This window comes from Bombina bombina, chromosome 9, assembly GCF_027579735.1.
Source record: "Bombina bombina isolate aBomBom1 chromosome 9, aBomBom1.pri, whole genome shotgun sequence".
Classification (NCBI taxonomy): Eukaryota; Metazoa; Chordata; class Amphibia; order Anura; family Bombinatoridae; genus Bombina; species Bombina bombina.
This window is the reverse complement of record NC_069507.1, coordinates 268,202,484-268,216,943: the sequence shown is the minus strand read 5'-3', so window position 1 is coordinate 268,216,943 and position 14,460 is coordinate 268,202,484.

The following is a 14,460-nucleotide window of genomic DNA, read 5'->3' as shown; positions in this document are numbered from 1 at the left end:
AGGTTCCATTCACTTGCCTTTACTCTCCAGGACTGAATAAATAGTGAATTACAGGTCATTCAGAAGAATAGAATGGTTGACATGTTTATTGAGCATATGTTTGTTATTGTTAGTTAAGTGTAGAAATGAAAGCCCGAGAAGGGCACTGTACTGATTATCTCATGTAAAGCACTATTGTACTGTTTGTTGTGTAATTTGAAATCAGAAAACTAATAAATAAAAAAAAAAATAAAAAAAAAATCCTAAGATAGCTACAATATAATTATTATTTATATTGTAGCTATATTAGGGTTTATTTTATAGGTAAGTATTTAGTTTTAAATAGGAATAATTTAGTTAATAAGATAAATATTATTTATTCTAAAAATATGGAATAAAAAGCGCAGAGTAAAAGCACCAAACTCCTGATATACCTAAAAAGTCCCTAATATAGGCATATAAAAAACAGATAAAATTATATTTAAACAGGAGCGCTGTAGCTAAAGGTGTTGGTGGATGTGAAACAAATTATCAAATTTATGAATAGAACAATTGATAAAATTACAAAAAATACGTGTTAAAACACCAATATTGATAAAAATTGATAAAAATATTGGGATAGTGACAAAAGCTTAGTGATAAGGTTATTCGTGCATATTGTGAATAATCAAAAAAAGGGCTTTAAGAAGCAAAATAAACTGAAACAAACAGTGACAAGTAAAGTGTAGTTTAGCAAGGCTCTGCCTAAAAATATTTAATGCAACATATGCAAATACAGAATAAAAACACAATATACTAAAAACGGACGTCTCCGTATATAACAAAATATGCCAATACACCGACAATGTCAAAATGTATCTCCTTATGGCCAGAAACGGGATAAAACAGTCCAGGTAGAAGTTAATATGTGGATAGATGATGCAGGCTTACCCCCAAACAATTGCGGCTCTCGATGAAGGAAAAGAGAAAATTACCGCCGTAGCGGAAGTGACGTCACTTATAGGGGCGCTGGCCTGACTGAGCACTCTGATTGGTTCCTGTTACGATCGCTCTCAGGTTTCAGCTTCTTAGCTCACAGTGGCAAGGTATCCGCTCTTTATGTGCCCAAATGCACGCAGGATACTAATAACGGCTGTTATGTACTAGATGCAACTGTTTAGAGTAGATGCAAAAGTTCCATTTATAACCTTCAATAAGGCTTATAGTATCGGTACATAGACAAGTACCAGGAGGATGCAAATTTTAAAGTTCCACAGATGACAAGCAGCATCAATCTGTAACAGCAAATGGTGGCTGTGAAATACTTCTTAAAATTAGAAGTTGGCAACAAACATCAACGCGTTTCTCCCTCTGCAGGGCTTTCTCAAGATGAGGTGTTGCAGCAGGTGCACCGTTTTTAAAGGTGTATCTCAGTCTCTTATTGGTTACATTTTATTAGTCATAGAGAAAGGGGTGTATATCGTTAATTAAAGGTGGTATTGGCAAATCTACATTTGTTCAGAACAATAATATATCAGCTTCATTACTAGAGCTCAAATAAATACAGAATCTAAACTCCATATATTCATCTAAAATGGTCGATTATAAAGTGCATAGTGATAGTGGTGTTATAATTTGGTGTGCAAAATAAATAAATAGAAGTTTTAAAACAACCTTCATGATAAAGTGAAAATATAAATAGGACCCTAGGGACTATGTGATAACATAATGTACACAACTTGATTATGGATAAAGTTATATCTATACCCTTATTATAAAAAACTTTAAAAGTGAATTGTCTGCACTGTTCAGAATAAAAAATAATAAAATACATTTATATTAAAAAATATCTATATTAAAGGGGACACAGGTATACGTCAGGGGATACAGCTTAAAATTGATCTATAAAATTAATCTAATAAAAATTAATCTAATAAAAATTAATCTAATAAAAATTAATCTAATAAAAATGGGGAGATATCTAACTCTGAATTCAGACCGGCGGGAAATAGAGTATCATATTTATAAATGAGTTCAGCCTCTTTGAGTTTTAATTTTTTTTTCTATATTCCCACCCCTCCAATTTTGCTTAAAATGTGCTATTCCCCAATACTTTAGATCAGAGGTTCTACCATTATGCACTAATTTAAAATGTTTGTACAGATTAGTGTCTTCCACTCCCTTTTCAATACAAAGGAGATGTTCCCTTATCCTATCTTTTATCATTCTTTTTGTTTCCCCAAAATATATCAAATCACAAGTGCATTTTAAAATATAGATGACCCCTTTAGTGGTACATCTAATACACTCTTTAATACTAAATTCTTCCCCAGATTTCTGAACTTTTACTGTGCTTCTTTTGTCACTGTATTTACAAGCCTTACAGGAGTAGCAAGGAAAGAAACCTACTATTTTCCCTCCTTGTAAATGTTTCTGTATGGGTGCCATTGTTTTAGTGTGATATGCACTCGGTGCCAGGATAGATTTGAAGTTTTTAGATTTTCTAAAAATCATTTTTGTCTCCTATAATAGGGTCTGCTTTAAGTATGCCCCAGTTTTTATTTAAGATCTTTCTCATAAGACCATGATCTGCACGATACTCTGTAATGAATGGGTCATTGATTACCTCTGTATTTTCTATATTCGTCTTTTGTTTGTATGAAAGTAGGGTTTTTCTATCGGTCTCCCTAGCCCGTGATACAGCCTTATTTACAGTTTCTTTATTGTATCCTCTATCTAGGAATTTTTCCATTAGAATCCCAATCTGACCCCCTCCATTTGGGAAGAATCTTTCTTCCGGGAGGGTAGCTATGGTGCAAACCTCGTGCTCTATAGACGATACATCGATGATGTCCTGTTAATATGGAGGGGGTCTGAAGTAGAGCTATTAAGGATTTTTGATAATATGAATGCTAATGATAGGGGCTTAAAATTCACCTTTAATTATAGTAGGGAAACTGTCATATTCTTAGATTTGGAAATTATGGTGGTAAATAATGTAGTGGAAACAAAAACCCACTTTAAAGAAGTTGACTCTAACAGTTTCATACATGCCAATAGTTGTCATTTCCAGCAATGGAAAGACAACATCCCGTTTGGCCAAAGTCTGAGGATTAAGAAAAATTGTTCTAGACCCCAAGACTTTGAAAATCAGATTGGGATTCTAATGGAAAAATTCCTAGATAGAGGATACAATAAAGAAACTGTAAATAAGGCTGTATCACAGGCTAGGGAGACCGATAGAAAAACCCTACTTTCATACAAACAAAAGACGAATATAGAAAATACAGAGGTAATCAATGACCCATTCATTACAGAGTATCGTGCAGATCATGGTCTTATGAGAAAGATCTTAAATAAAAACTGGGGCATACTTAAAGCAGACCCTATTATAGGAGACAAAAATGATTTTTAGAAAATCTAAAAACTTCAAATCTATCCTGGCACCGAGTGCATATCACACTAAAACAATGGCACCCATACAGAAAAATTTACAAGGAGGGAAAATAGTAGGTTTCTTTCCTTGCTACTCCTGTAAGGCTTGTAAATACAGTGACAAAAGAAGCACAGTAAAAGTTCAGAAATCTGGGGAAGAATTTAGTATTAAAGAGTGTATTAGATGTACCACTAAAGGGGTCATCTATATTTTAAAATGCACTTGTGATTTGATATATTTTGGGGAAACAAAAAGAATGATAAAAGATAGGATAAGGGAACATCTCCTTTGTATTGAAAAGGGAGTGGAAGACACTAATCTGTACAAACATTTTAAATTAGTGCACAATGGTAGAACCTCTGATCTAAAGTATTGGGGAATAGCACATTTTAAGCAAAATTGGAGGGGTGGGAATATAGAAAAAAATTTAAAACTCAAAGAGGCTGAACTCATTTATAAATATGATACTCTATTTCCCGCCGGTCTGAATTCAGAGTTAGATATCTCCCCATTTTTATTAGATTAATTTTTATTAGATTAATTTTATAGATCAATTTTAAGCTGTATCCCCTGACGTATACCTGTGTCCCCTTTAATATAGATATTTTTTAATATAAATGTATTTTATTATTTTTTATTCTGAACAGTGCAGACAATTCACTTTTAAAGTTTTTTATAATAAGGGTATAGATATAACTTTATCCATAATCAAGTTGTGTACATTATGTTATCACATAGTCCCTAGGGTCCTATTTATATTTTCACTTTATCATGAAGGTTGTTTTAAAACTTCTATTTATTTATTTTGCACACCAAATTATAACACCACTATCACTATGCACTTTTTAATCGACCATTTTAGATGAATATATGGAGTTTAGATTCTGTATTTATTTGAACTCTAGTAATGAAGCTGATATATTATTGTTCTGAACAAATGTAGATTTGCCAATACCACCTTTAATTAACGATATACACCCCTTTCTCTATGACTAATAAAATGTAACCAATAAGAGACTGAGATACACCTTTAAAAAAGGTGCACCTGCTGCAACACCTCATCTTGAGAAAGCCCTGCAGAGGGAGAAACACGTTGATGTTTGTTGCCAACTTCTAATTTTAAGAAGTATTTCACAGCCACCAGTTGCTGTTACAGATTGATGCTGCTTGTCATCTGTGGAACTTTAAAATTTGCATCCTCCTGGTACTTGTCTATGTACCGATACTATAAGCCTTATTGAAGGTTATAAATGGAACTTTTGCATCTACTCTAAACAGTTGCATCTAGTACATAACAGCCGTTATTAGTATCCTGCGTGCATTTGGGCACATAAAGAGCGGATACCTTGCCACTGTGAGCTAAGAAGCTGAAACCTGAGAGCGATCGTAACAGGAACCAATCGGAGTGCTCAGTCAGGCCAGCGCCCCTATAAGTGACGTCACTTCCGCTACGGCGGTAATTTTCTCTTTTCCTTCATCGAGAGCCGCAATTGTTTGGGGGTAAGCCTGCATCATCTATCCACATATTAACTTCTACCTGGACTGTTTTATCCCGTTTCTGGCCATAAGGAGATACATTTTGACATTGTCGGTGTATTGGCATATTTTGTTATATACGGAGACGTCCGTTTTTAGTATATTGTGTTTTTATTCTGTATTTGCATATGTTGCATTAAATATTTTTAGGCAGAGCCTTGCTAAACTACACTTTACTTGTCACTGTTTGTTTCAGTTTATTTTGCTTCTTAAAGCCCTTTTTTTGATTATTCACAATATGCACGAATAACCTTATCACTAAGCTTTTGTCACTATCCCAATATTTTTATCAATTTTTATCAATATTGGTGTTTTAACACGTATTTTTTGTAATTTTATCAATTGTTCTATTCATAAATTTGATAATTTGTTTCACATCCACCAACACCTTTAGCTACAGCGCTCCTGTTTAAATATAATTTTATCAGAAATATTATTTAGATTTATTTAATTAATATTTAAGTTAGGTTGGTGTTAGGGTTAGTGTTAGACTTTAGGTTTAGGGATTAATAATTTTATTACAGTGGCGGCGGTGTAGGGGAGGCAGGATAGGGGTTAATAAATTTATTATAGGTGGCGACGGTGTAGGGGGGCAGATTAGGGGTTAATAGGTATAATGTAGGTGGCGGCGGGGTCCAGGAGTGGTGGTTTTTGGGTTAATACATATATTATAGTTGCGGCGGGCACCGGCGGGCACCGGGAGCGGCAGTTTAGGGGTTAATATATATATTATAGTCGCGGCGGGCACCGGGAGCGGCGTTTTAAGGGTTAACATATTTAGTATAGCTTGCGTTGGGCTCTGGGAGTGGCGGGTTAGGGGGTAAACACTTTATTTAGTTGCGGCGGTGTAGGGGGGACAAATTAGGGGTGTTTAGACTCGGGGTACATGTTAGGGTGTTAGGTGTAGACATCTCCCATAGGAATCAATGGGATGTATGGCAGCAGCGAACATGAACTTTCGCTATGGTCAGACTCCCATTGATTTCTATGGGATCCGTCGCATCCAGGGCGGCGGTTTGAAAACCAGGTACGCTGGGCCGGAAAAGTGCTGAGCGTACCTGCTAGTTTTTTGATAACTAGCAAAAGTAGTCAGATTGTGCCGCTCTTGTGTGCAGAACATCTGTAGTGACGTAAGCATCGATCTGTGTCGGACTGAGTCTGGCGGATCGAAGCTTACGTCACTAAATTCTACTTTTGCCGGTATCTAGGGCTTGATAACTAAGGCGAATCAGCCTCGCCACAAATACGCTGTGGAATTCCAGCGTTTTTGAGGTTGACGGCTTGATAACTAGGGGCCTAAATATTTTATTCAAATGGAATGCTTCATCAGAATCATGATCCTAATATTTATGAAAAATACACCTTCAATGACATATGAATGAGTCAGTGGACTTACCAGAAGCCTGCAACGGCAGGTCAACATCAGTGCTGGATTCCTCTGTGCTCGCCACAATAAAAACTTCTATTAATGATATTAAAATATATTAGTGAACACAGTTTGGACATCACTAAATCTCATTAGTATAAAATATTCTAAATAATATACTTAGAAATTTGAAGACTAGAGCACTAATATGAACAATAAATGTATGAGTTCATCAAGGTGATTATAAAGAAAATAATGTCTTTCACATATTTTGGAATTATTACTATATTAGACAGCCAATTCTTCTCATATGAATCAATGGCATATCTAAATATAACTATTGATCCCTGTTTTTAAAAAATACAGACACACACACAACACTTTGAATAACAACTGGTGACAACTAGAACCTAACCATGTGGCACATATATCCATTTGTGGAATGTACAGTAATCTGTTTTAGGACACAACACATATTGATCACAATGCAAAACATAAGATATTTTTAAAACTATGTCATCATGGTGCTGTTAGAATATTTTTATATATATATAAAGGTAGTCCAAGAGTGAAAGATGTGATTTAGATATCAATATTGTTTCATCAAAACAGTGTAAGGATTAATTAAGATATTTTGTATTAATATAAAATATTAAAATATCTTTATTTGACAATGTCACTGTTAATGAATTGTCTAGTCCATATGTTGATGTAATGAACGGGATAGAGCATGCAATTACAATCAAATATATAATGTCATGCTATCATCAAGATTCTTTAATTATCCTTCTCTCTTAAAGGGACATGAAACTATAAATGTGTAATTGTATTCATTTTCATGATTCAAATCCAGCCTGTGATTTAAAAAGGCTCTCAAATATACTTATTTTAGCTAATTTGCTTCATTGTCTTAGAATCTTTTTTTAAAGGAGCAACTATGCACTACTGGGAGTTATCTGAAGACATCTGTTGAACCAATGAAAATATGCAATTGTGTGCATAAACCAATCAGCAGGTTACTCCCAGTAATGCATTGCTGCTCCTGAGCCTACCTAGATATGCTTTTCAACTAAGGATACCAATAGACTGAAGCAATTTAGATAATAGAAGCAAATTGGAAAATTGTTTAAAATAACATGTTGTGTCTAAATCATAAAAGAAAAATGTTGAGTTTCATGTCCCTTTAATGATAAGAAGAAAATATCAAAGCATATGAGATGTATATTTTTATAATCTGCACATATGTAAAAATGTGTTAGTGTTGTCTAAATGTAACCAAAAACTGTCAAGCACTACCCAGGGGCAGAATAAAAAATGGCCATGACCCTGAGATTACATTAAAATGAAGATATCAAGAATCGAAGGAATATCTTAAAATACTCATAAATTGAGATTTGTATTACAATGGAATCCCAACTCTGGTTTGTGATTCTTATTTTAAAATAACAAGCCAATAGAATTAGAGTATCCATATTAATATAGATCAATGTGAATGTATTAGGTAATGTTATGTCCAAGTTTGCAAGACAAAGGTAAATTAAAAGGAGACACACTATACTGTGACAAACGTAAGTTCATTGTTTTCTAAATTAATTTATAAATAAAGAGATCATGTATTCTTATTTTCTATCTTTTATGTTGGTGACTGTCGCTTTTAGTCATTTTTTGTCTTCTTGCATTGTCATCAATTGTTAGACATTGTTAAATTTTTATTTTGATCTTGCTAGTATAGCTTTTCTAATGTAGAAGATTGTACATAAGGATACTGGGGCCTAGTTATCAAGCCGTCAACCTCAAATACGCTGGAATTCCGCAGCGTATTTGTGGCGAGGCTGATTCGCCTTAGTTATCAAAGGCTAGAGACCGGTAAAAGTAGAATTTTGCGACGTAAGCTTCAATCCGCCGGACTCAGTCCGACACAGATCGATTCTTACGTCACTCCAGATGTTCCGCACACAAGTGCGGCACAATCTGACTACTTTTGCTAGTTATCAAAAAACTAGCAGGTACGCTCGGCACTTTTCCGGCCCAGCGTACCTGGTTTTCAATCCGCCGCCCTGGAGGTGGCGAATCCCATAGGAATCAATGGGAGTCTGACCATAGCGAAAGTACAAGTTCGCTGCTGACAGACATCCCATTGATTCCTATGGGAGATGTCTGCCCCTAACACCCTAACATGTACCCCGAGTCTAAACACCCCTAATCAGTCCCCCCCTACACCGCCGCAACTAAATAAAGTTATTACCTCCTAAACCGCCGCTCCCGGAGCCCACCACCACTATAATAAATATGTTAACCCCTAAACCGGCGCTCCCAGAGCCCACCGCAAGCTACTCTATACATATTAACCCCTAAACCGCCGCTCCCTGACCCCGCCGCAACTATAATAAATGTATAATAACTGCCGCTCCCGGTGCCCGCCGGTGCCCGCCGCAACTATAATATATGTATTAACCCAAAAACCACCACTCCTGGACCCCGCCGCCACCTACATTATACCTATTAACCCCTAATCTGCCCCCCCTACACCGTCGCCACCTATAATATATGTATTAACCCCTATCCTGCCCCCCACTATACCGCCGCCACTGTAATAAAATTATTAACCCCTAAACCTAAGTCTAACACTAACCCTAACACCCCCTAACTTAAATATTAATTAAATAAATCTAAATAATATTTCTATTATGAACTAAATTAATCCTATTTAAAACTAAATACTTACCTATAAAATAAACCCTAATATAGCTACAATATAAATAATAATTATATTGTAGCTATGTTAGGATTTATTTTTATTTTACAGGTAACTTTCAATTTATTTTAACTAGGTACAATAGCTATTAAATAGTTATTAACTATTTAATAGCTTACCTAGCTAAAATAAAGAGAAATTAACCTGTAAAATAAAAACTAACCTAAGTTACAATTACACCTAACACTAGACTATCATTAAATAAATTATTCCTATTTAAACTAAATACTTACATGTAAAATAAACCTTAAGATAGCTACAATATAATTAATAATTACATTGTAGCTATTTTAGGATTTATATTTATTTTACAGGCAACTTTGTATTTATTTTAGCTAGTTAGAATAGTTATTAAATAGTTATTAACTATTTAATAACTACCTAGCTAAAAGAAATACAAAATTACCTGTAAAATAAATCCTAACCTAAGTTACAATTAAACCTAACACTACACTATCATTAAATAAATTAAATTAAATACAAATAACTACAATTAAATACAATTACATAAACTAACTAAAGTACAAAAAATAAAAAAAGATAAGTTACAAAAAATAAAAAAATAGGTTACAAACATTTAAAAAATATTACAACAATTTTAAGCTAATTACACCTAATCTAATCCCCCTAATAAAATAACAAAGCCCCCCAAAATAAAAAAATTCCCTACCCTATTCTACATTAAAAAAGTTCAAAGCTCTTTTACCTTACCAGCCCTTAAAAGGGCCTTTTGCCCTAATCCCCTGAAGATCATCCTACCTTTAGTCGTCTTCACTCAGCCGAGCCACCGATGGAACTGAAGAGGAGATCCGGAGTGGCAGAAGTGATCCTCCAAGGGGCGCTGAAGAAATCTTCCATCTGATGAAGTGATCCTCCAGGCGGCACTGAAGAAGTCTTCTATCCGGGCAATGTCATCTTCCAAGCGGGGTCTTCAATCTTCATCCCGCCGACGCGGAACATCCTTCTTTCCCGATGGACTACCGATGAATGAAGGCTCCTTTAAGGGACGTCATCCAAGATGGCGTCCCTTCAATTCCAGCCAATCGGAATTAAGGTAGGAAAAATCTGATTGGCTGATTCAATCAGCCAATCAGATTAAAGTTCAATCCGATTGGCTGATCCAATCAGCCAAACAGATTGAGCTCGCATTCTATTGGCTGTTCTGTTCAGCCAATAGAATGCGAGCTCAATCTGATTGGCTGATTCAATCAGCCAATCAGATTTTTCCTACCATAATTCCGATTGGCTTATAGAATCCTATCAGCCAATCGGAATTGAAGTGACGCCATCTTGGATGATGTCCCTTAAAGGAATATCCATTCGTCGTTAGTCGTCGGGAAGAAGAGGATGGCTCTGTGTCGGCTCGTCTGAAGATGGCTCCGCTCCGGATGGATGAAGATTGAAGACGCCGCCTCTATGAAGACTTCTATCGGATGGAAGACTTCTTCAGCCGCGCCTGGATGATGACTTCTGCCGCTCCGGATCTCCTCTTCGGTTCCATCAATGGTCGGCTGGCTGAAGACGACTCAAGGTAGGATGATCATCAGGGGGGTAGTGTTAGGTTTATTTAAGGGGGGTTTGGGTTAGATTAGGGGTATGTGGGTGGTGGGTTTTAATGTTGGGGGTGGGTTGTATTTTTCTTTTACAGGCAAAAGAGCAGAATTCTTTGGGGCATGCCCCGCAAAAGGCCCTTTTAAGGGCTGGTAAGGTAAAAGAGCTTTGAACTTTTTTAATTTAGAATAGGGTAGGGCATTTTTTTATTTTGGGGGGCTTTGTTATTTTATTAGGGGGCTTAGATTAGGTGTAAGTAGCTTAAAATTTTAATATTTTTTAAATGTTTGTAACTTATTTTTTTTATTTTTTGTAACAGTTTATTTTTTATTTTTTGTACTTTAGTTAGTTTATTTAATTGTATTTAATTGTAGTTATTTGTACGTAATTTATTTAATTAATTTAATGATAGTGTAGTGTTAGGTTTAATTGTAACTTAGGTTAGGATTTATTTTACAGGTAATTTTGTATTTCTTTTAGCTAGGTAGTTATTAAATAATTAATAACTATTTAATAACTATTCTAACTAGCTAAAATAAATACAAAGTTACCTGTAAAATAAATATAAATCCTAAAATAGCTACAATGTAATTATTAATTATATTGTAGCTATCTTAGGGTTTATTTTACAGGTAAGTATTTAGTTTTAAATAGGATTAATTTATTTAAGTATAGTGTAGTGATAGGTGTAATTGTAACTTGTTAGTTTTTATTTTACAGGTAAATTTCCCTTTAATTTAACTAGGTAGCTATTAAATAGTTAATAACTATTTAATAGCTATTGTACCTAGTTAAAATAAATTGAAATTTGCCTGTAAAATAAAAATAAATCCTAAAATAGCTACAATATAATTATTATTTATATTGGAGCTATATTAGGGTTTATTTTAGAGGTATTTAGTTTTAAATAGGATTAATTTAGTTAATAAGATAAATATTATTTAGATTTATTTAATTAATATTTAAGTTAGGGGGGTTTTAGGGTTAGTGTTAGACTTAGATTTAGGGGATAATAATTTTATTACAGTGGCGGCGGTGTAGGGGGGGCAGGATAGGGGTTAATAAACTTATTATAGGTGGCGACGGTTTTGGGGGGCAGGATAGGGGTTAACAAACTTATTATAGGTGGCGAGGGTGTAGGGGGGCAGATTAGGGGTTAATAAGTTTAATATAGGTTGCGGCGAGGTCCGGGATCGGCAGGATAGGGGTTAATAACTTTATTATAGGTGGCGACGGTATAGGGGGGGCAGGATAGGGGTTAATAGGTATAATGTAGGTGGCGGCGGGGTTCGGGCGCGGCGGTTTAGGGGTTAATACATTTATTATAGTTGCGGCGGGGTGCGGGAGCGGCGGTTTAGGGGTTAACATATTTAGTATAGCTTGCGGTGGGCTCCGGGAGCGGCGGGTTAGGGGGTAAACACTTTATTTAGTTGTGGCGGTGTAGGGGGGGACAGATTAGGGGTGTTTAGACTCGGGGTACATGTTAGGGTGTTAGGTGCAGACAGCTCCCATAGGAATCAATGGGATGTCGGGCAGCAGCGAACATGAACTTTCGCTATGGTCAGACTCCAATTGATTCCTATGGGATCCGCCGCACCAGGTACCATTTGATTTTGTTTTATTTTGGCTCTACAGGCATTATTTCGATAGCAGATTACGCTATTGTATTCTACTTTATTTCTATACTTTTATGCTTAGGTCTATAAAGGCCCAAAAGTGGTCTTATATCTTCTACCTTCTGTTACCTACTCTTATAAGTGATCAGGGGTCCAAGAATGGCCAGCTAGTCCTAACCAAAAGGTTTGCTTACAAAAAGAAAATGAGGTTCTGTTATTAGTATATGTCATACTTTTATTTGTACTGGACTATAACTAGGATACGCGTATATAATATCATTTTCTAGTTCTCATTTGTACTAGACTATTAGTATGAAAATTGTATACAGTCTTACCATTTACTTTATGTTTTGTTTTGCTTTTTACTTTGTATGTTTAAGAACCTCAATAAAAAACTTAAAAAAAAAAAAAGATAGATAATCCCTTTATTACCCATTTCCTAGTTTTGCACAACCAACACTGTTATATTAATACACGTTTTACCTCTGTGATTACCTTGTATCTGAGCCTCTTCAAACTGCCCCCCTATTTCAGTTCTTTTGACCGACATCCATGTTAGCCAATCAGAGCTGGCTCACCTGAACTCCACATGCATGAGCACAGTGTTATTTATATGGCACACATGAACTAACACCCTCTAGTGGTGAAAAACTGTCAAAATTCCCTGAGAGAAGAGGCGGCCTTCAAGGGCTTAGAAATTAGCATATGAACCTCCTAGGTTTAGCTTTCAACTAAGAATACCAAAAGAACAAAGCAAAATTGGTGATAAAAGAAAATTGTTTAAAATGACATTCTCTATCTGAATCATGAAAGTTTATTCTGAACTAGACTGTCCCTTTAAGTAGAGAATTTGAATTGTGATTTGTAAAACAGGACTGGCAAATACACATCTAGTGCTATCTAAGACAGTGGATATATTCTTCCTTATTTAGGGCTGCATTACAAGTAGCGCAGTATTACGCGTTTTCACTAGCGTGCTAATACCATAAGCTTAAACGTAAATTGTTTGCATGCAAACTTCAGGACTTTGAATACTGTAACTGGTTAACTTCTGCCCTTCAATTGAGCGCATTAAAAAACTAAACAAAAAAGCTACCACTTATCACTCTCGCACTAACCTGACCATGCTTGACCAAGTGTTCTTAACCAGACATGAGTTAGGAATATTTTACATACTAATATTCTTCACATAAAAGAAAATCTTTTTATTTTTAAATATATCACCTAGAGTACGAGTTTTGCGCTATAGAGGGTGCAAAACGTACGCAACAAAAGTTATTATTTCACCCTCCATAGCTCTGCTATTACGAGTTACTGAAAAGCCTCCTTGTGCGTGCGATACGGTGGTGTTAAGCTCCATAACGCACAAAATCCAAGGGCTGCTTTGATGTGCTCGTGCACACTTTCCCCCATAGACATCAATTAGGAGAGAGTGTTAGAAAACAAACTAACACCTGAAGCCCAGAATGAAAAGTTCCGTAACGCAACCCCATTTATGTCTATGGGGAAAAAAGGTTATGTTTAAATCTAGCGCCCAAACTTAAACCCCAAGTCTAAACACCCTAATCTGCCGCTTCCGAAATTGCCGACACCAAAATAAAGTTATTAATAACCAAATCTGCTGCTCCCGACATCGCCGCTACTAATAAAAGTTATTAACCCCTATTCACCCGCACCCCAACATCGCCGACACTATAATAAAGCTATTAACCCCTATTCCTCCACTCCCCAACATCGCCACCTCTAAATAAAGTTATTAACCCCTAAACCTCAGGCCTCCAACATCACCGCCACTAAATAAACCTATTAACCCCTTAACCACCAGCCCCCCACATCGCAAAAAAGCTAAATTAAACTATTAACCCCTATACCTAACAACCCCATAACTTTATGTTAAAATTACAATATCCCTATCTTAAAATAAATAAAAACTTACCTGTGAAATAAAAAAAAACTAAGTTTAAACTAACAATTAAACTAACATAACTATTATACTAAACTATTATACTAAAATTAAAATAACTACCAATTAAATAAACTAAATTACTCATAAAAAACCCTTACACTACTAAAGAAATGTAAGTCTAAAATTACAAAAAATAAAAAATACTAAATTAGGAAAAATAACAAACAAAACTATCCAAAATAAAACAATTACACCTATTCTAATAGCCCTGTAAAAATAAAAAAGCCCCCAAAAATAAAAAAAAACCTAGCCTACAATAAACCACCAATAACCCTT